The following is a 23936-nucleotide window of genomic DNA, read 5'->3' as shown; positions in this document are numbered from 1 at the left end:
GTAGAAATCCCAGTGCCTGATGGGGCTAAAACATTGTTGCGGGTGGTTCTGGGTACATATCGTCAGGCCCCCGTTCCCTCCTTCCCTCCGTGAAAGCAAGGGCAGACAATCGTTTTGCACCTTTTTTCTTGAGTTACCTGTGCAGACACCATACCACAGCAAGCATGGAGCCCGCTCAGCTAACCATCACCGTATGTCTCCTGGGTGTTGGCAGATGTGGTACTGCATTGCTACACAGCAGCAAATTGCCTTTTGGCAGCAGACAGTGCAGTATGACTGGTAGCCGTCATTGACGTAGTCCTGGGTGCTCTTTTAATCGGATGCCTGGGCAAACATGGGAGTGACTCAGCCAGGTCATTTCCCTTGTTTTGTCTCGTGGCAATTCAGTCCTACCGGCAGTGCGCTGTCTTTTAACCTCCAGCCAGCAGAAGATGATGGCCAGCAGTCATACTGCATCGTCTTCTGCCGAGCACCCAGGAGATGATGATGGCTAGCGGTCGTACTGCACAGTCTGCTGCCAGCAAGATGTATAAAGATAGATGAAGTGGCTCAAAACAAGAAATAGACCAGATTTGTTTTGTATTCATTTTCTCCTCCCTCCCTCCTTCCCTCTTTGAAATCAACGGCCTGCTAAACCAAGTTTTGAGTTCTATCCTTGAGGTTTTGAGTTCTATCCTTGAGGGGGCCATTCAGTTTCTCGCAAAGCCACCCCCTTTGTTGATTTTAATTCCCTGTAAGCCAACCCTGTAAGCCATGTTGTCAGTCGCCCCTCCCTCTGTCAGGGCAACGGCAGACAATCGTTCTGCGCCTTTTTTCTGCGCAGAGGCCATACCACGGCAAGCATGGAGCCCGCTCAGATCACTTTGGCAATTAGGAGCACATTAAACACCACACGCATTATCCAGCAGTATATGCAGCACCAGAACCTGGCAACGCGATACTGGGCGAGTAGGCGACGTCAGCATGGTGACGTGAGTGATGAGGACATGGACACAGACTTCTCTCAAAGTACGGGCCCTGGCAATGTGGGCATCATGGTGCTAATGGGGCAGGTTCATGCGGTAGAACACGTTTCTGGGCTCGGGAAACAAGCACAGACTGGTGGGACCGCATAGTGTTGCAGGTCTGGGACGATTCCCAGTGGTTGTGAAACTTTCGCATGCGTAAGGGCACTTTCATGGAACTTTGTGACTTGCTTTCCCCTGCCCTGAAGCGCATGAATATCAAGATGAGAGCAGCCCTCACAGTTGAGAAGTGAGTGGCAATAGCCCTGTGGAAGCTTGCAACACCAGACAGCTACTGGTCAGTTGGGAATCAATTTGGAGTGGGCAAATCTACTGTGGGGGCTGCTGTGATGCAAGTAGCCAACGCAATCAAAGATCTGCTGCTATCAAGGGTAGTGACCCTGGGAAATGTGCAGGTCATAGTGGATGGCTTTGCCGCAATGGGATTCCCTAACTGTGGTGGGGCCATAGACGGAACCTATATCCCTATCTTGGCACCGGAGCACCAAGCCAGCGAGTACATAAACCGCAAGGGATACTTTTCAATAGTGCTGCAAGCTCTGGTGGATCACAAGGGACGTTTCACCAACATCAACGTGGGATGGTTGGAAAAGGTGCATGATGCTCGCATCTTCAGGAACTCTGGTCTGTTTCAAAAGCTGCAAGAAGGGACTTTATTCCCAGACCAGAAAATAACCGTTGGGGACGTTGAAATGCTAGTAGTTATCCTTGGGGACCCAGCCTACCCCTTAATGCCATGGCTCATGAAGCCGTACACAAGCAGCCTGGACAGTAGTCAGGAGCTGTTCAACTACAGGCTGAGCAAGTGCAGAATGGTGATAGAATGTGCATTTGGACGTTTAAAGGCGCGCTGGCGCAGTTTACTAACTCGCTTAGACCTCAGCGAAACCAATATTCCCACTGTTATTACTGCTTGCTGTGCGCTCCACAATATCTGTGAGAGTAAGGGGAAGACGTTTATGGCGGGGTGGGAGGTTGAGGCAAATCGCCTGGCCGCTGGTTACGCGCAGCCATACACCAGGGCGATTAGAAGAGCACAGGAGGTCACGGTGCGCATCAGAGAAGCTTTGAAAACCAGTTTCATGACTGGACAGGCTACGGTGTGAAAGTTCTGTTTGTTTCTCCTTGATGAAACCCACCGCCCCTTGGTTCACTCTACTTCCCTGTAAGCTAACCACCCTCCCCTCCTCCCTTCGATGACCGCTTGCAGAGGAATAAAGTCATTGTTGCTTCACATTCATGCATTCTTTATTCATTCATCACACAACTAGGGGGATAACTACCAGAGTAGAGCAGGAGGGGTGGTGGAGGAGAGAAGCACCAGGAAGGGTGGTGGAGGAGGGAAGGACAAGGCCACACAGCACTTTAAAAGTTTAAAACTTTAAAACTTATTGATTGCCAGACTTCTGTTGCTTGGGCAATCCTCTGGGGTGGAGTGGCCGGAGGCCCCCCCACCGCGTTCTTGGGCATCTGGGTGAGGAGGCTATGGAACTTGGGGAGGAGGGCGGTTGGTTACACAGGGGCTGCAGCAGCGGTCTGTGCTCCTGCTGCCTTTTCTGCAGCTCAACCATACGCTGGAGCATATTGGTTTGATCCTCCAGCAGCCTCGGCATTGAATCCTGCCTCCTCTCATCGTGCTGCTGCCACCTTTCAGCTTCAGCCCTCTCTTCAGCTCGCCATTTACTCTCTTCAGCCCACCACCTCTCTTCCCGGTCATATTGTGCTTTCCTGCACTCTGACATTGTCTGCCTCCACGCATTCGTCTGTGCTTTGTCAGTGTGGGAGGATAGCATGAGCTCAGAGAACATTTAATCACGAGTGTGTTTTTTTTGCCTTCTAATCTTCACTAGCCTCTGGGAAGGAGAAGATCCTGTGATCATTGAAACACATGCAGCTGGTGGAGAAAAAAAAAGAGGCAGTGGTATTTAAAAAGACATTTTCAAGAACAATGGCTACACTACAATGGTTTCACGGTAAACCTTGCTGTTAACATTACATACACAGCACAAGTGCTTTCGTTTCAAGGTCGCATTTTGCCTCCCCCCACCACGTGGCTAGCCCCCCCCATGGCTAACAGAGGGGAACATTTCTGTTCAGCCACAGGCAAACAGCCCAGCTGGAATGGGCACCTCTGAATGTCCCCTTAAGAAAAGCACCCTATTTCAATCAGGTGACCATGAATGATATCACTCTCCTGAGGATAACACAGAGAGATAAAGAACCGATGTTGTTTGAATGCCAGCAAACATACACTGCAATGCTTTGTTGTACAATGATTCCCGAGTACGTGCTACTAGCCTGGTGTGGTAAAGTGGGTGGAATAAGGCTGGTACCTGGTGTGGTACCATGGTGGGTGGAATAAGGCTGCCCTCCCCAGAAACCTTTTGCAAAGGCTTTGGGAGTGCATCCAGGAGAGCTGCAAATGCCAGGGCAAATTAATCATTAAACATGCTTGCTTTTAAACCATGTATAGTATTTTAAAAGGTACACTCACCAGAGGTCCCTTCTCTGCCTGGCAGATCCGGGAGGCAGCCTTGGGTGGGTTCGGGGGGGACTGCCTCCAGGTCCAGGATGAGAAACAGTTCCTGGCTGTCGGGAAAACCAATTTCTCTGCTTGCTTACTGTGAGCTATCTACAACCTCATCAGCATCATCTTTGTCCCCAAAACCTGCTTCCGTGTTGCCTCCATCTCCATTGAAGGAGTCAAACAACACGGCTGGGGTAGTGGTGACGGAACCCCCTAAAATTGCATGGAGCTCATCATAGAAGCGGCATGTTTGGGGCTCTGACCCGGAGCGGCCATTTGCCTCTCTGGTTTTCTGGTAGGCTTGCCTCAGCTCCTTAAGTTTCACGTGGCACTGCTTCGGGTCCCTGTTATGGCCTTTGTCCTTCATGCCCTGGGAGATTTTGACAAAGGTTTTGGCATTTTGAAAACTGGAACGGAGTTCTGATAGCACGGATTCCTCTCCCCATACAGCGATCAGATCCCGTACCTCCCATTTGGTCCATGCTGGAGCTCTTTTGCAATTCTGGGACTCCATCATGGTCACCTCTGCTGATGAGCTCTGGACAGCGTGGCAAGCTGCAGGTGACCATGCAAACAGGAAATTGAAATTCAAAAGTTTGCGGGCCTTTTCCTGTCTACCTGGCCAGTGCTCCTGGAGGCCAATACTGTCTAGTTGCATCCACAGTACCCAAATTCGACCTGGCAAGGCCAATTTAAGCGCTAATCCACTTGTCAAAGGTGGATTAAGGAAATCGATTTTAAGAGCCCTTTAAGTCGAAAAAAAAGGGCTTCATCGTGTGGACAGGTGCAGGTTTACATCGATTTAACGCTGCTAAATTTGACCTAAACTCCTACTGTAGACCAGGGCTAGGTCTCAGGATTCTGTAACTATTTTATCTTTGCACTCAAAATAGCCACCTCGCAGCTATGAAAAAAAATGACCTTTTTTCCATTTTAGCCATATAGAAGATTGTGCCCTCTTTCTGTGAGCACAGATCCACACATGCTGCTTGAGAGCTCCAGACTAGATTACTGCAATGTATTCTCACCTGCTTCAGACCACAAGCTTCAGTTGGCTCAACACAAAGCAGTACACCTTCAGGGTAAGAGAAATCACCTAGACCACATCATCCTGGTGCTCTAGTCTCTGCACTAGCTGCTTATCCCATTCTGGATCTGCTCCACAGTCATGGTTCTAATCCTACAGTCCTCAACAGGCTAGGACTCAGTTCCCTCACAAACTGCATTTCTCTCGGCAACACCTATGATTGACTCATATGCTGTGTCCAATTGCCCCCATGGGAAATTGTTAGTAGGCAGAAGCAGGATGTTCACTGTTTTACTGTGAAATTCTCTACCCCGTCAGATCAAGATGAGCCCAAGTCTTGTCACCTTCTTAATGCAGTGTATACTCATGTATTCCTTCAGCAGAGAGTGGTGCGAGCAGAATAGTCTGCCACTATATCGCCTGACATTCAATCTCCGAGAATGGAACCCCTGACAAAGTAGTATGACCTGGGAGAGAATCTAGTTTTTTTGCAGATTGAAAGGTTGCTACCGTACATTATATACATGGCACTGAAATACCAGGGTGAGATGTGCATGGTAGAAATGCATGGATACAGAGGTAACAATAAACACTTTTAAAGAACATCATAATTTACATAACGATAAGTAAACTAGGGACAACCTTAACTAACAGCTACTCGTAACCTCAGGTGTGTTCATTTGGTTAACTTTGTGTTTGCAAAGATGTGCAGTTTAGAAATCAATAGTTGTCTTTTGACTTTCCTAAAATCCAAGCTAAAAACCAGTGAAAAATCTTGGAGGAATACATATTTGACCTCAACATTTCTACTCACAGATTGTATCCTTAATTGAAAAACAGAGGAACTCACAAAAAGGCATCCTTCAAAATACCCTAGAAACACACAATAAAAAAAAAGAAAAGAAAAAAAGAGGCAGGAACTCATTAACTCACCCCCTGATATAAGCAAAATATGAAATGCATCTCACTGTCAGTTATTTATGGAGACAATTCTAATTTTAATGAACAGGTAAATGTTTTCCCAGTGATTTTGTTTTTGCTACTTAGAGCAGATAACTTCAGACACCTCTTTTATTGATTACACCGTATGTAATCATACATAATGTTTGGAATTCTTCCCTTCTTGATGAGGAAGAGGTTCCATTTCAGTTGGTATTATTGTACTCCGATAATTCCTTTTTAAAATGGTTGTCATATTGCCCCAATTATTCATGTGTTCAGGTCCATTGTTTGTTGACAGTAGGTGTCCTGCTTTTTTCTTAAAATTAATGATGCATTGAATAAGCACTAGTATTTATTTAAACCGTCATTTACTGTAGCAATAAATATCAATCAACTTCTAAAAGAAGAAATGTGCCGTTGTTAGAAATATAAGCAAATTCTGTGTTATCTTCAGCTGTCTTACCTCTGCATGGACATGAGAAAAATATTGTTTACATGTTGTGATATTTCAGTAGGCATACAGTCCAGGGTCTCATGAGAGCTGTCTAGCTTAACAGCTTGCAGAAAAGATCAAGAAAACAATTATGGATTTTAAAATAAGTATTTGTATCCTCAGAGTTTAGCATTAGCTCATAAAATAATCTTGAAAGTTTTAAACATGGATCACTTAAAAATGAAAAGCATCTGGTTGATATAAAATTCATTTCTGTCCAGTGGCAAATAAGATTACAAATGTAATCTGTAAAATGTAATGTTTCAGTTATTTGCTGACATGGGAATCGGAGTAAAACCCCAATTTAAAAGGGTGTCTATTCAAGGCTGAGATTTTGCACAGCTGAAACTTTTGTTGGCATAACATCACTGGTTAGGGATGCGATTTTTTAAATAACATTTTTGTATCGTCAAAAGCCATAGTGTAGATGTAATTACATTTGTAAAAAAGTGCATTTGCCAGTATAGCTTATTTCATTTAGGGAACGGTAAAACTATGTCTACACTAGGAGGGCTTGCTGGAATATCTAAACTGATTTCTGAGTTCTCTTAGCTAATTGCTATGTTCATTCCACTGGTGTGAGCTCAAAAAGCTCACTTAATGAGCAAAGTCTCAGACACAGCTGAGAACACCTTTTCATACTTTTGTTCTACCTCAGGGCTGTTTTGAGCCTGTGCAAACATCTCCCCTTTTATTGTCTTTTAGGTGTGGATACAAGTTTACTTCAGAGAAGCCAATAGAAACTTTAGAGTAAATTATATGTGTTTGAGAAGTATAGAACTGTGACGTGTAGTGACATCATCTCCTTCAATAGCTCTAAAGGAACACATAAATAATGAGCACTCTAAACTTTATGTAATTGTGTTCTCTTTATGCATAAGTTTACATGTGGATTTGGACAGAAAAGCAACTGCACAGAAAAAATAACTTGGTATTTAACTTCATATTTATTTCCCAGTAATGTCTTCCCAAGCCACTTTGTGAGTCAAAATAATATAAAAATAAATATTAATTAATAATACTTTGCACTTAGCACTTTATCTTAAAACCATTTGCAAGCTGAAATAAATTAAGCCTCACAACACCCATTTGATGTATGTAAATATCATTATCCTCACTTTGCATATGGGGAAGTTGAGGCACAGAGAGGTGAAGGGACTTAACCATGGTAGCAAAGGAAGTATGTGTCAAAGCTAGGAGTAGAACACAGATCTCTGGGCTCCCAACTAAGTGTTGTAGTCACAAGATCATCTTGCTCACTTGGAAGATTTTTGTAACTCCCAGCACTGCAAGCTCAACGTAATAACTATTAAATAAGCCCATGTGTTGTACCAATAAAATAAAAACCAGCAGGATCTTATTAAAGGGAAAAAGGCAAAATACCACATTTATTGTGAATACAGAAAGAATCATAGTAAGCAGTTAGTTATAGCTATAACATTCCATTCAATCTCATATTTATTCACACATTCATTCATACAAACACACACCCACACACATACACACCCACACACACAGGTTCTGCAAGGTTGTTATCATAGTTACCAGCCTTAGAGTTGCTCATGCCAAGTCACTGGCCAGGTGGCCTGGACATGAGGAGGGAGCAGGGCCTTGTCAGATGCTCATCTGATGCTCCTGGAAGTTGGTTTGCAGAATCAGACCCCCAAAGTTCTCACTTTTTAGAGTCTATTTTTATAGGAATTTCTTCCTATGCCAGTCTATGGGAATTGCTTCATCATGCTGTTGCTGAATCAATCAGCAGATAGCACATTCCTGACGGCTCCAAGATGTTATCTTGTTCTTTGGTTCTCCCATTCTTGAGGCTGTTGGGTGGATTCCAGTCTGCCCTCCGGGGGGTCCTCTGGTTATTTCTACTTGACGCCTTCTTCAGCCGATGGACACTGGATTCTTAGGCTGGCACCTCCCTGATCATTCAGTTATTATCCACACCAAGCATCCATCCACATACATCCTCTATCTCTATTTTAATCACAATTGTTAATACAACAAAAGGGTGGGGAGTCTCTGGGTGCTGTTTCTGTTGTTAGAGTATTGCTTTGAGTCTCTCTCTGTGTGAACTGCTTTGAGAACAGACTCTGTCTTAGAATGTACTAACACAATTAGCAGCTTGCAAGTTTCACACATAGAGGGAGAGAAACAGTACCAAAAACCAAGAGACCTCTTAATTAGTAATACCCTGGAATTTAAACTCTGGGGAATCAAACTCATTTGTGATTTTAATACAGAACTTCTTTAATATGATCCAACATATGTACCAAAAATGCAGTCTAGCAAAATGTAGCTGGAGATTCCATGATGCAGACTGGAACACAGAGCACTTTTCTGTAACTTTCTGTTTCCTCTTTAAATTTAACATTGGTGAAAATTTGGGGTTTCTTGGCTATCTAAGCAGTTTTAACTCAGAGTACCTACGTTTGGGGCCCAATCCTCAACACCCCTGCGTTGCTTGCTGCAAACTGCATCACAACAGAATGATGCAGAGAAGAAGAATCCTCTGAGCCTATGCATGCTGCAGAACCAGGGCATCCATATAGCCAGTGCATAGCTTGCTTCTGCTGAGTCAGAAGAAATAGAAATAAATGACCTACTGGTACGGTTTGGTCGTGCAGAACCACACTGCATATGTGATGAGGAACCCATTTGACCTATGCTAATTGGTGGGTAACAAGCCTTTTTTCCCTCTCTTCCCTTTCTGTGACGGCCCACTATGAAAATCACTTCTGTGGGCCCTGGAGAACGTCAAGTTCCTGTGTGAGGGTCTTCTGCATATTCACCCTCCCCCTTTATAGTGATAAGCTGTTGTTTCAGGATTTGGCCATAGGGAATAGCAGATAAGTGCAGGAGTAACAAAGTGTCACATTCACAATTTATTTTTTTTATCTAGCACAATCACTTTGCACCACGGTTATGGAGATGATATTATTCAGAGTCTCAGCACTGAAGAGCTTACATATAAATTAGGTAAGTACAGACAATGAACATAAAAAAAAACAAAGAAGGGGCCAGGGTTAAAATAAATGTGAGTCCTGGTAGGTTGTGAGTGAATCTTGCATGCTCTGAGATTTTTGAGTGGGTTCTGAGGTAGGGCTAGGGAGGAAAAGAAAGTAGAACACAGGGAAACAATGGAGAGCAAGGCAAAAAGAAGAAGGTATTGAATAGGAAACTGAAGGAGAGGAGTAGAGGATATCGGTACAGAGGAAATGAGGTTTTGTTCTAACCATTTGGAGCAATGTGAAAAATGAAGGAAACGAGAGTGGGAGAAGGCAACAAAATGCGGAACTAGAAGGGTAGGCAGACTGTCATTAATGAGTTAAAGTCCTTACCATTGGCTCATCTCAAGGGATTGGAAGGGCCACTTTACAAAAACATTTATTTGAACATTTTGATATTTTCCAGTGAAAACCTTCACATTTTTTTTCATGTTTTTGTTGTTGTTTTTCCAACCAGCTCTGCTTATAAACTTATAAACTGCTTGTGTTGTTGTTGTGCCTCCAAAAGCCAGTGAAATAGCAAAAAGATGTTAAATTCACTTTTGGAACCCACCTTCAACATTGAGGAGCAAGGAGAAAAACCTCAGATGGACATCCTCAATTCACACCATAACAGCTTGCCCTCTTGCTCCCCTATTTATTCAGAGCTAGACTTGTAAGGATATTTAGGCACCTACAGATGCATACAGGTGCCTGGTGGGATTTTCAGAAGCTCTACCTGCATCTGTAGGTATCTACATATCTTTTCAAATCTGGGGATAGATTAAAGAGTGAAATTAAGGACTGTGTTTCAGCCCGGATTTTTATCTGTAATGCTGAGTTTCCTTGCTTTTGTCATTTCAAAGTAGATCCTTCATGTTCCTTTGACATAGCTTAGGATTTTTGCTAGTGATTTAGTAGGTATGTGTCACCTAGCTCTATACCAAACTCTTTGCCAGAAATCTGCCATACAAACCTCTCTGTTGTTAATGGATATTCTGTGCATTTATCTCTATTCATCCATTAGTTTCACATTAATCTTGTTTATTACCTTGTTGTTACTTGTTGCCAGCTCATTCATCTAGCAGAGGCTCCCACTCAGAGGTTGTCTGCTCATTTGATTTAGAGTGCTGGAACTCTTTACCCCAGTCACTTGAAAATATGCCCTTCTCTTGGCTCGGTGCAGCGCTGAGAAGCTCATAGTATGGATCCACATCAGGGTGGAGGGATTATTAGAGCATAGCCTTGTTAACAGAGAGTCAGAATGGGAGGTAGGCATATTTGAAAGTGACACTTCATAACAAAAGCCTTAATGTTCTTAATCAAGCTATCAATCTACAGCAATATGGAGATACTGAACACCAGGGTCTGATTTTCTCAATATACTCTCCCTAGTCTCAAACCTGTTCCCCAGAGAGGCGAGAATCTTGAATGAAGGCAGAATTGGCACATGGCTTTTCCTGAACAAGCGGCGGACTGGCTTTGAGAACCACTCATAGTACTGAAATGGCATTGTCTCAATCAGTCTAAATGCAGGGATGCTGTGAAACTGTTAATTGTCAATAGCACACATTTAACAGATATGTGATTCCCTTCATCCTGATTGTTTCATGCTGAATTATTTGTATAATTATTTCTAAGTAGCCATAGAGTATGTTGATACCTGTGCTCTGATTGGCAGAGGGCAAATATTAGTCAGACAGCCAGCATTTCATATATTTTTAGGAAACTTAAAGTAATTTTATGAATATTTTCTGCTCCTCTTCCTGAAGAACACCTCATCCACATGGCCACAACAAGAACATAAGACCATAGGATTAGAAGGGACCTCCTCGGTCATCGAGTCTAGTCTAGTCTGCTCTCAGAGGCAACCCTGTCACATTAGCAAACATGTATGAGGATCAGGGTGATGGTGGTCATGCCTCGTGGTCAGAGTCAGAAACTGGAGCCAGGGGTCAGAGCTGGAGACAGAATCCGGAGTCAAGTTTAGCATTGAACTGGAGTGAGGGGTAGAATGGTGGAGCAGGCACCTGGAGAGAGGCAAGAAAGCAGAATCTGGGCTAAGGAGATGTTACAGGGCACTATTAGTAGCACCCTGGTTACTGATGTTGATGAAGAAGGCTGCAGGCTCAGCTATTAAACACTCTCTGTTGGGAGATTATGGGGCCCTGGGTGGGCCCTGGGTGGTAATCCCTGGGCTAACAGTGTAACTGGGAGGATATAAGTGGAAAGAACAGGAAGTAAGGGGTTCTCAGAAAGTGAGTTCAGAGGATGAGCCTTGGCTGAGGAGTGAAGACTGCAGGGAAGCCTCTCTTTGCTGTAAGCCTGCATTACACTGGGATAATTTGTAAGAAAATAATAATTTCACACCTTGGTGAAAGGATAACAGCCTGATGTGTGTTTGTGACCATGAGACCCACTGAACTGGTCCGGCAGTGATGTACACTGGGTAGCAGGGGAGCTGTCTTGTGATTGGAGGCAGGAACCGGCTGGGGGGCAGAGCTCACGAGTCAGCCAAGTACACAAGGTCCAAAGTAGCAGCTAGCCAGGGAATCACTTAGTTACTCAGATAACTTCCTGTGCCTCCTTCTGGCTTGAGTGGTGTGTCTGAGCCAATTGGTAGGGACAGAGTCTCCCCTAGTCAGGAGCTTTGTGGTAAGAGCTTTTTGTGAGCTAGGGCTCTGTTAGCCCCCTTCTCCATGGTTTCCTGTAATCTGGTGACTGAGGCTGTGGTACAAGTACTGTCTAGGGATTCCCAGGCCTGTGTTCAAGGCCTGCAATCCCTCATAACATGGTAAATGAACATTCTGCCTCAGTTAACCCCAGATGTTTAATGATCTTTAGTTGAAGAAAGGGCTTCTTTTTAGCCAGAGTAGATAGATCCAGGACCAAGGAAGTGCAGCGGTTAGATATTAACAAGACTAGGATTAGTGGTTACAGGGTTTGGAGGGGATCAGAAATTGTAGTGACCATATATTTTTTGGACCTATGGTTGGTGAGTTCTGAGGAAAGTAGTCAAAGCCACAAACAGAGGAAGTTAACAGGAGAGTTTTGGAGGCAGTAGTGCAGATTCTGTGCTTGGAGGTAGCGGGACTAGGTGAATGGTGTGTTTGGTCTGTCTGAGTTGTTTGGTTGACTGTTTGTGTGTTCTCTGTGTCCAGGCTGTGTGGCTGGGTCACAGGCCCCTGAGTAAGCAGGGTGCCTTGCTAAAGGCCATGAGGCTCTAACCGTAGGAGCATTGGTCAGCTCAGCTTTTCAAAGTCTCTGAATGGTTACTCACTCCCTGAGGTGAGGTGCAGAACTGAGCTAAGCTATGCAGGGAAGGCTTAGTATAAAAAGTCACTTGTTATGTGAACTTGAGAGCCACAAACAGGTGGCTAGCAGGAGCATTTCAGAGGGAGTTCAGACAGGGAGTGTGAGAAGCTTTCCTTCTAGGTTCAGCACTATGTGTGATACCAAGATGGCTGGCAATGGAACAATGTTGGTGACCTGGGATGAATGTGCCATGTTCTATTTTTCTGCCTGAAGACTCAAGGGATTTTGTGTGCATGAAGTGCAAGGTGGTGGCCGAGTGAGAGGAAGAGATTCTTAGTAGACATGCTACTGAGAATCAGAAATACTGAGGAGTTCCTACTTTGGGAAACACCAGATTCAAGGAAGAATGGAAAAGGAGTACTTGTGGCACCTTAGAGAAGTACTCCTTTTCTTTTTGCGAATACAGACTAACACGGCTGTTACTCTGAAAGGAAGAATGGGGAACTAGCCACTAAGGAGCTGGAGAGAGAGGAAGTCAGAAAGGAGATCTGGTAGTTCAGAACCACCAGAGACAATAGGTCAAGGAGGCATTCTACTCAGCGGGAGACAGACGGTGGTGGGCAGGCTGTGGCCAACAGAGAGAAGAAGAACAGAAGGAATTCCACACATCTAGAAGTTTAAAATCAATACCAGATCCTTACCTTGGAAACTTTGGCAGATACCTCTCAAAATCCAGCAGGTTCAAGGGAACAGAGAGATGTATGAGGCACACATCTGGATGGCAGCATGTAAGAAACAAGTAAGAAAATCAAATTTGCCTTCCAAGAGTTGTCCAACCAGCCAAGAAAGACAGATGTTGGAGATTCAATACTCAGAAGAATCAAAAAGAACATTCTGCAAGGGATAGGCAGACAACAGGGCAGCGTGCTGCCTTTCTGGAAGCAAGACACAAGATGTCACATTAAGTTTGGATAGGCTTCTGAAGTCGATGAGCAAGGATCCATTGGTGATGGGTCAAATGGGCAATACTGAGACAGCATTGTAGGCTATCTCCCAGATAGTAGATGACTTCAGGGAACTTGGAAGTGTGCTGAAAAAGAAGAATGTCCAAGTGATCTTATCAGAGGTCCTACCTGTCCATGAGCAATGGAAGACAGAAGATTCTGGAAGTGAATTGTTGGATACATATGTAGTGTTTTAGAGTAGAGGGTTTGGGTTTTGTGGAAAATTGGTCCACCTTCTATGGAGAGATAGAGCTGTATAGTTTGGATGGCCTCCATCTAAGCAGAAGAAGGACCAATCTTCTCAGGGACAGGCTTGCTAGAGCAGCTGGGAGGGGTTAAACCAATAGCAAAAGTGGAGGGTAAAAAGAGGGAAGATATGAGCACTCAGCACAAAATCAATATGTTGAGAATAAAATTAAACAACCAAAGGTTATGAAGAGAAGACATTCTTGAATTGCGTATACAGCAATGTTAGGAGTCTGGGAAACAAACAAGAGGAATTAGAATTGCTCATTTATGGGCTAAATTCAGTCTAGCTGGCATTACTGAAATGTGGTGGGATGATTCACATAAAATCAATGGTTATAATCTATTTAGGAAGGCTCAAGTGGGCAAAAGTGGAGTGGGAATGGGTCTCTGTCAAAAAATGGCATTACCTGTTTCTGAATCACTGATACCACAGAAGAAAATGATCTTGAATGCTTATGGATCAGTGTCCTAACAGATAAAGCACAAGATGGGGTATTAGTTGGAATCTGCTACAGACCATCAGATCACACTGGGAAACAGGTTGACTGTCCTCTTACACACCTGTCTATAATGTGTAGGGGAAAAACATGCATGTGATCATGGGGGACTTCAATTTGAGTGACATGTGCTGGAGGTCTCATGCTGCCAGTCTGAAAATATCCTTAGAATTTCTAAGCATTATAGATTACAATTTCCTAACTAACTCAAAAAGTTTTGCAGCCAATACAGGGAAATTCTTTATTAGTCCTTGTCCTCACAGATAAAGAGGAACTGATCACAGAACTAAAAAATAATGGTTGCTTAGATACAAGTGACCATGACTTTATCAGATTTATAATGTGCAAACAGAATAAAGTCCAGACCAGTAGTACATATGCTTCATTCTTCGACAGGGCCAATTTCACAAAGCTGAAAAAAATTAATGAGCCAAATGAGCTGAGAGAAAGAAATCAATCAGAAAAATGCGAATGATAATTGGAAATCATTAAAGAATAACTCACAAGATGCCCCAAAAGCCACAATTGAGGAAGAGGCAGTGCTGGTTAAAAAACCAACCTGGTTTAGAGGGGAATTGAGGGCAACTATCTATCTAAAACAAGTGGAAGAAAGGGAAAGTTGATAGTAATGAATATAAATCAGAAGCTAGAAATTGAATAAAATTGATAAGGGAGGCAAAGGGACAGAAGGAAAGATTTGTGGCTAGCAGAGTTAAGGACAATACGAAGGAGTTTGTTAAATATATTAGGAACAAAAAGAATCCTTACAATGGTATTGGTCCATTAGTACATGGAAATGGTAGAATTATCAGTAATAATGCAGAAAAGGCAGCCATGTTCAATAAATATTTTTTATTCTGTGTTTGGGGGGAAAACAGATGATATAGTCTCATCAGCTGACAATAACTCTCTTTCCATTCTATTAATATCTCTGAAGGCTACTAATCAGAAGCTACTAAAGTTAGACATTTTTTAAACCAGCTGGTTTAAATAACTTGCATCCAAGAGTTTTAAAAGAGCTGTCTGAAGAATTCAGTGGGCCACTAATAATGTTGATTTTGAATAAGTCTTGGAGCACTTCAGAAGTTCCAGAAGACTGGAAGAAAGCTAATGTGCCAATTTAAAAAAAGGGTAAATGGAATGACGCAGGTAATTATAGGACTGTCAGCCTCACACTGATCCCAGGAAAGATAATGGAACAACTAATACGGGATACAATTAATAAAGAATTAAAGGATGAAAATAGAGCCTGCCAAATTAACTTGATATTTTTTTTTAATGAGATTAGAAACTTAGTTGATAAAGATAACTGTGTAGTTGTAATACACTTAGACTTCTGTAAGGTATTTGACTTGGTACCTTTTGATTAAAAAACTAGAACAATATAAAATTAACACGGTATACATTAAATGAATTAAAAACTGGCTAATTTTTAGGTCTCAAATGTAATAGTAAGCAGGGAATCATCATCCAATGGGTGTGTTTCTCGTGGTGTCCTGCAGAGATCAGTTCTTGACCCAACGTGATTTAACATTTTCAGTCAATGACCTGGAATAAAATATGAAATGATCACTGATATAGTTTGCAGGGGACACAAAAATTGGGTGAGTGGTAAATAATGAAGAGGACAGGTCACTGAATCAGAGCAATCTGGATTGCTTGGTAATCTGGATATAAGCAAACAATATGTGTTTTAATACAGTTCAATGTAAATGTATACATCCAGGAACAAAGAATGTAGGCCTTACTTACAGACTCTATCCTGGGAAGCAGTGACTCTGAAAAAGATTTGGGAGTCCAGTGTGATGGTGTCCAAAAGAGCATATATGATCCCTGGATGCATAAACAGGAGTGACTGGCTAGAAGCACTCCTATAACTCAGCTGGGAGTAATTTACATGCTAGAGGCTGTGTGTGTGAATAAGGCCAGGAGTGGTTGCTCTCACAGTGAAGCAGTGTGAAAGGCACCCCGGTTTGGAGAGTTGAGAGGACACAGCTGTTCAACCATCCTGATTGTACCCTGGGGAATGTCACACATAGTGCACGTGGAAATCAAATCTAGGCAAAGGAATTACCTTATACTTATTACCAAATATATGCTGTATATAGTTACAATCCACACAAATCTTGTTTATTGCCCCCTTAGTGAATTAGACATCAAAACCACTGTAACAACTGGGGAAACAAAATTATTCACAAAGTACTGTGAAAATTAACCTAGTGTTTAATATTCACGTTAGTAGGTATGTAGTATACACAGCTCCAAACCATTCACTGGCATACACTGAAGTAAAGGGACATCTGTTTACTGTACTTTGAAGTGTTATTAAAACCTATAATGCAGTCTCAAGCAATGTGAAACCATCAAACAGAGAAGTGCCTGCATTCAGGTGCTTATTGTCTGAAGGAAAGATTTTGAAGGATTCTTAAATTAAGGAACAGATATTTCTGGGTACTTAAGGGTAATGGGTGGCCCTGTGTATAATTATCACTCTAGGAATTGTATAAGAAAAATTACTCAGCCTTTAAATGAATTTTAGTTGTTTTCATTAAGTTCATTGGGTTTGGATCAGAATTCCAAGGAGCGAAACAAATCCGGAAAGTGACATCTAATCTTCAGGAAATTCTTGGGTTAGTAAATGAAATAAAGTGTGATGGGGAAGAGGGTAACATTTCAAACCAAGAAATATGTGCTCTGAAAGAAATGTCCAGATCTAAAACTGGAATTGACTACTGGCAGTCTATGCCATGCTCAAATATGGAAGCCGGTAGTGGGAAAAGAGAAGATGTGATGCTTTGTATTAATGTGACTATGTGCGTAAATACATAAAATGTCATGGGACATCAGATAAAGATGAGTAGGGTCTGACGCCATTGCAGAACGGATACTAAAAGAATACATGGTTTGTTCTGACACAACAACCTCTAGGATTGTATCATACTACCCATATAGTAACTAAATTGTAAGCAATACTCCAAATCTTGACATCATTGACTCACTCTTATTTGAAAAAATAATTTTAAATAACAGAAATAATAAGTTTAAAAGGTGAATTAATTGTGTTACATCTGTGAAAGTCAGAAAATTTTTTTGAGGTTCCACCACCTCAAACTTAGCTAAAGTTCCCTCAGACCTCCTACCCAAACCTCACTCCTGCCAACTAGCTTTGAAATTTTAAATCTGGGCGTGAAAACTTATTCCATCCAAAGCTGAAATAAAAATTTGCCTAAACACCTGCAAACCAAAACCACAGAGTTTTGCATAGCTCTGTTATTGAACTATTTAAAGGATTAATAAGAATAACACCTAGATCTTAAATAGTGCTTTTTTCATTCCTAGATCTTAAAGTACTTTACAGATGGGGAAACCGAGGCACAGGGCAGTGATGTGACGTGACCATAGCGACAAAGATGGTCAGTAGCAGATCCAGGAATAAAAACTTAAGTCTCTTGATATGTAGTCTAGTATTTTATCCATTGGATCAGGCTTCTTTCCGATATTAAAAAAATAGGTCATTTATTTCCATTGGAACAGATCCTGAGGTGCTTTTTCTCTTTACAGACTTCAATGAGGGTTAAAGACAAAGCAAGATCCAGGAGGATCTCAGGAATTGTCCCTGATCTCGGTAGCTCATGGAAAGATGCAGTCATTCTCCTCATCCTTGGAGAATATTGTAACAGGTCTGTGAGATCTGTCATATTTCTAATTGCTATCTTATGAGACCTATAAAACTTTGCAGACTAGGGGGGAAAAAGTTGGTGTGTATATTAGAAAAATCCCTAGGCAGCTCTAACTTGTGTTCTGGCCTGATCTGCAGTTTTATGTGACTATGTCCTCTAAGCAGTCAATAAAAACAATGTTTGCTATGGTAACTGCTCCCTTCCTCACTTAGAGAGACATAATACACAATTTTAAAGGACACTCGTGCCAATTAATACTGTCAACTTTTACAGATGCAGTTAATTTAACCCCTTTAAAATACTGCATGTTCCATTAGCCCTGATGTTCTTCATCACAGAAAAGATGCATGAATGGTCTTATCCTTCTAACTGTCTTTGGCTACAATAAACAGTGGACGTTTTTCAGAGAGGGTACTTCCTGAAGTGATATAATCCAGGGGACAGCTTCCTGGACTTTGATGTCAGTAACCAGATAAAGTCAGTAACCACTCATGTTCAGAAGTAGCTACAACTCATAATCCTGAATCAAAAGACAAAAATGTTTCTTTCCCTCAGCTGCGACATGGAACATACCGTATCTGCTGACTAGAGCTCTGTGTGTCTGCATAACTCATTGCTGTGGAGAGAGTCATCAGGATGATGTACTGAAATACAGCCATCTCTATTATGGTATACCATGCATGTTTTTAAAAGCTATTTTTAAAATTAATACTGCCCTATAATGCTGATAAAGTGGAAGGTATTTATAATTTGCTTCACTCTCTCCCTGTTTTCTAAATCCACATTAAGTGGCTTTTCATTTGAATAAAATACATTTTTAAAAAGATCTGATGCTTGGAAATGTATTAATATTGTATTCACACTACAAAACTGTAATTATTTAACATGTACATCATTTTAAATGTTACACAAAGGCTATTGTACTTTATCCCATTAATTCATACCTAAATATTTCATGTTAAATCTTCCTTTGCTTACCACAGGATGAACACTAAAGCTTGTCTTATTGGTGGTTTTCTTTCTTGCTGGAGGGCAAGACTTTGTTAATTGTAAGCATATGGTTTAAAACAACCAGATTTCTTGGAACCAGATCTCAGGAGGAATAATTCAGTCCTTCATTTTGTGAGATAGGTAAACTGAGTTCCATATATTACCAGGTGGGGTTGTCTTAAAACCAGATTCCAATCTGCTCTGCATGGACATTAAAATCTAAAATTGAACAATTACACATTTTAAACAACCCAAAACTCAGGTTTGTGCACAGCAACAGCATTTACACATGCAAATCAAGTGTGTAGCTCCATATATTGGGTGCACAGACGTCTAAGAATGCTTTCTGTGAACAAAGATCATTTGGTACACACAAATTTTGAGTTTCTGTGTATGAAACTTGGGTACCCAAAGGTATGAACCTATTTGCACAGATGTGCAAATTTAAGGACCACCATAAAAATTAGGCACTCTAGATCCTATGATGCTTTTGTAATAGTCGGGGTCTGCCTTTTGCCAAAATGTCCCACTCCCATGTTGTGAACCAGTTGTCTGTATTGACTTTACCTTTTTGGTTATTTTTTAAGTTTGGATTTGTCGGTATTGATCTGGCCCCAAGAGTGTCAATAGTTTTCTGGTAATAATTGCTTCTCTTTTTGTAATCTGTTTTATGGTGCATCTCCCAATTTGTATAATTCTGTCTTGTGTCTCCACGTCTGTACTCTAGACTCTGCAGTGAGAACTATTGAACAGTGAGAATTATTAAGGTTATTACTTGGCACCAGTGAAGACAAGCTGCTATAGCAGCAAGGTAGTAGCAAATACCACTCAGTAGTAAGAAGCAGATACAAAACAGTGTGAAGCTGATAACTAATAGTAAGGGATTGGGCTGCACTACAAAAAATAATTTGGTGAAGACCAATATCCACTAGGTATTGGATAGGGAATGACTTCTAGCCATTTTCCAATATATACAGAAAAGCAGAGACCTTAATTACTTTGGGCCCAATTCTACAATGGCTACGTATTGAATAACACTGTCAGCACTCGGTGGAGTAGACCCATTGACCTTAGTTGGACTCTGCGTTAGTACATGCCACTCAGCATAAAGGTTACAGATCCAGACCCTGGAATTTACAGAGATGTATGTATGAGACATTTGATGTTTGATGTCATTCCTCATCAGAATGAATGGGTGTTAATTTTTTTTCAATAAAAGTATAACGTATAAAAATCTTTGTGGTGTGTTACTCAATGAGATGGGTTTGGACAAAATAAATCAACCCAAATCTTTGCTCCAAATGTTCTGTTATAAAGCTAAAAATATCAGTTTGCTTTTTTCCACATTTCCTGGTACTGGTAGGATGGGAAACAGACGCTCAAAAATACCAGCTGACATAGATACATATGCTGCCGGCATCAATTCAGCGTTGGCAGGGAGACGGACTGGATGATCTAATAGGCTTTTTCCATCTATTACTTCTATGTTTCTATGAAGCAGGAAATACCACAAAACTTGACATAAGAGGGCTGCTCTCAAGAGAATTTCAGCGCAATTTTTTGGTTCCATGAAGTTCTCCAGATATGTCTTCTAATTTTTGGATGGGTCTCTAGACAGAATCTCCATACCTTGGGCTCAGCTGTGCCTTTAAAGTGCTGGCCCACATTGGAGACATGCGCTATTTTTGGAGCTTCAAGATATGTGGGTACTGCTACATGCCTAAGAAGATGCAGCTGGCTGTCCCCTTTGAGGCCCAGATAGGAAAGGGCAAGTATCTTTTCCCATTCCATCCCCACTAGTGTGAAAGGATTGCAACTATGTTGGCTCATTGGCCAAGGTCCACAAAGGTGTTTAGGCTTCTAACTTCCATTGATTAAATACCTTTGTGGCTCTGGGCCTTTATGCTAGTCTCCATCTTAAAGTTCTGTGCAGGAACCAACCACATTCTAGCCCCTTTTGACTTTCACCTCGCAACTCCTTAGACTAATCTTCAACTGGTGAGAGAAATCTAATGATTATTTTCTCAATTGAGAATATTCCTAATTTGTCAGAGAAGGCTGGGGGACAAAAAACCCAAACCAAAAAAACAAGAAACAAAATACCCACCTCCAGACTGCTCACAGCTGAAAGGACAAAAATTGGTTGGTACAAAGGAAATAGTCAGACTCAAACATTGATTTTTTTCTGCTGTCAGAAACATATAATATATGCTACTTTATGCAGTCAGACAAAGACTGACATAAATATCTCTGAGAGAAACTATCAAAATTATTAATAGTGTTTTCCTAACCTCTTTAATGAGGATATATTCACTTTCAACTGGCGTGCCAGCGTGGGCATCCTTGACGGGTTTTTTTCTTCTTCCAAAGAGGTTTAATTGCGCTAGGTATAAATAGCCTATCAGTAAACATGGCTCTGTGAATCATGTCTAAAATATTTGCAAGCCCTCCACAATCACTGTGCTGGTGAAGAATGCACTCATTAGGCAGGTCCAGATGTATTCAGTGGTCCACTGAGAGTCTAATTCCTCCAGCAGATAAATCATTGGAATATTAATGCTGTTGTTTGCTGACAACTAGCATAAAAAGACTGAAGCAGCAGCTCCATGCACCATGGAGTGTGTGTCTATGTTAGAGCTGCGCAAATTCAGAAGGTTCCACCTGAGGAGGTCTTAGACAAGGGAATACAAGGAGTTTACATATTTATTTCATTCCTTTTATTTGTGGCTTATCTTTTAGGATCCCAGAAAGAAAAGGCTTTATAAAAGCTCTGCAAATAAAGCTTATGGAAAATAGGAGCAAATAGTGATTTTATTTTGGATTTTGTGCTTACTGGCAAAAGTTCTCAGCTAAGCATTTATATGGCAAATGTGCCTGTTCTTTAATCCTTTAAAAAAGGCTGCTCTACACCTGAAAACTCTTGTTCAGGAAAGTCACATTTCTCATGGGACCCAATGGACCACTCGGAGTATGCTTAGGCACATGTGGATATGCTTGCAGGAGTGGGCCCTGCAACAAGCTAGTCATGTATAGACAGATAAATAGATGCATATATCTATCTATCTATGAGAAAAGAAAAGGAGTACTTGTGGCACCTTAGAGACTAACCAATTTATTTGAGCATGAGCTTTCGTGAGCTACAGCTCACTTCATCAGATGTTTACCGTGGAAACTGCAGCAGACTTTATATACACACAGAAATCATGAAACAATACCTCCTCCCACCCCACTGTCCTGCTGGTAATAGCTTATCTAAAGTGATCAACAGGTGGGCCATTTCCAGCACAAATCCAGGTTTTCTCACCCTCCACCCCCCCACACAAATTCACTCTCCTGCTGGTGCTAGCCCATCCAAAGTGACAACTCTTTACATAATCAAGTCGGGCTATTTCCTGCATAGATCAAGGTTTTCTCACATCCCCCCCACCCCCATACACACACAAACTCACTCTCCTGCTGGTAATAGCTCATCTAAACTGACCATTCTCCAGGTTTAAATCCAAGTTAAACCAGAACATCTGGGGGGGGGGGGGGTAGGAAAAAGCAAGAGGAAACAGGCTACCTTGCATAATGACTTAGCCACTCCCAGTCTCTATTTAAGCCTAAATTAATAGTATCCAATTTGCAAATGAATTCCAATTCAGCAGTTTCTCGCTGGAGTCTGGATTTGAAGTTTTTTTGTTTTAAGATAGCGACCTTCATGTCTGTGATTGCGTGACCAGAGAGATTGAAGTGTTCTCCGACTGGTTTATGAATGTTATAATTCTTGACATCTGATTTGTGTCCATTTATTCTTTTACGTAGAGACTGTCCAGTTTGACCAATGTACATGGCAGAGGGGCATTGCTGGCACATGATGGCATAGATCACATTGGTGGATGTGCAGGTGAACGAGCCTCTGATAGTGTGGCTGATGTTATTAGGCCCTGTGATGGTGTCCCCTGAATAGATATGTGGGCACAATTGGCAACGGGCTTTGTTGCAAGGATAAGTTCCTGGGTTAGTGGTTCTGTTGTGTGGTATGTGGTTGTTGGTGAGTATTTGCTTCAGGTTGCGGGGCTGTCTGTAGGCAAGGACTGGCCTGTCTCCCAAGACTTGTGAGAGTGTTGGGTCATCCTTTAGGATAGGTTGTAGATCCTTAATAATGCGTTGGAGGGGTTTTAGTTGGGGGCTGAAGGTGACGGCTAGTGGCGTTCTGTTATTTTCTTTGTTAGGCCTGTCCTGTAGTAGGTAACTTCTGGGAACTCTTCTGGCTCTATCAATCTGTTTCTTTACTTCTGCAGGTGGGTATTGTAGTTGTAAGAAAGCTTGACAGAGATCTTGTAGGTGTTTGTCTCTGTCTGAGGGGTTGGAGCAAATGCGGTTGTATCGCAGAGCTTGGCTGTAGACGATGGATCGTGTGGTGTGGTCAGGGTGAAAGCTGGAGGCATGCAGGTAGGAATAGCGGTCAGTAGGTTTACGGTATCCCACTGAGAGTTACCAAAAGCAACTACAGCATTTGCTCAAGAAACTTCCTGAAAAAGCACAAGATCAAATCCGCACAGACACACCCCTGGAACCCCGACCTGGGATATTCTATCTACTACCCAAGATCCATAAACCTGGAAATCCTGGGCGCCCCATCATCTCAGGCATTGGCACCCTGACAGCAGGATTGTCTGGCTATGTAGACTCCCTCCTCAGGCCCTACGCTACCAGCACTCCCAGCTACCTTCGAGACACCACTGACTTCCTGAGGAAACTTCAATCCATCGGTGATCTTCCTGATAACACCATCCTGGCTACTATGGATGTAGAAGCCCTCTACACCAACATTCCACACAAAGATGGACTACAAGCCGTCAAGAACACTATCCCCGATAATGTCACGGCTAACCTGGTGGCTGAACTTTGTGACTTTGTCCTTACCCATAACTATTTCACATTTGGGGACAATGTATACCTTCAGATCAGCGGCACTGCTATGGGTACCCGCATGGCCCCACAGTATGCCAACATTTTTATGGCTGATTTAGAACAACGCTTCCTCAGCTCTCGTCCCCTAAAGCCCCTACTCTACTTGCGCTATATTGATGACATCTTCATCATCTGGACCCATGGAAAAGAAGCCCTTGAGGAATTCCACCATGATTTCAACAATTTCCATCCCACCACCAACCTCAGCCTGGTCCAGTCCACACAAGAGATCCACTTCCTGGACACTACAGTGCTAATAAACAATGGCCACATAAACACCACCCTATACCGTAAACCTACT

The 23936-nt window shown here is 42.2% G+C and overlaps 1 long non-coding RNA gene across 2 annotated transcripts in view; it reads right to left on the bottom strand.

Moving 5' to 3' along the window:
* Positions 1-2260: 2260 nt before the first annotated feature.
* The window catches only part of LOC140915235 (uncharacterized), a 45201-nt gene continuing 23525 nt past the window's right edge, over positions 2261-23936 (bottom strand). The window contains exon 3 of one of the 2 annotated variants that reach the window (XR_012160106.2): positions 2261-2919. This is a non-coding gene — a long non-coding RNA (uncharacterized LOC140915235). Of the gene's footprint in view, positions 2920-15187; positions 15558-23936 lie in introns of those variants that run through there. The other variant, XR_012160105.2, reaches the window with a different exon arrangement.

Source organism: Lepidochelys kempii, chromosome 7 (genome assembly GCF_965140285.1).
Source record: "Lepidochelys kempii isolate rLepKem1 chromosome 7, rLepKem1.hap1, whole genome shotgun sequence".
Classification (NCBI taxonomy): domain Eukaryota; kingdom Metazoa; phylum Chordata; order Testudines; family Cheloniidae; genus Lepidochelys; species Lepidochelys kempii.
The sequence above is the reverse complement of the archived record's forward strand: the minus strand, read 5'-3'. Positions and strand labels throughout refer to the sequence as shown.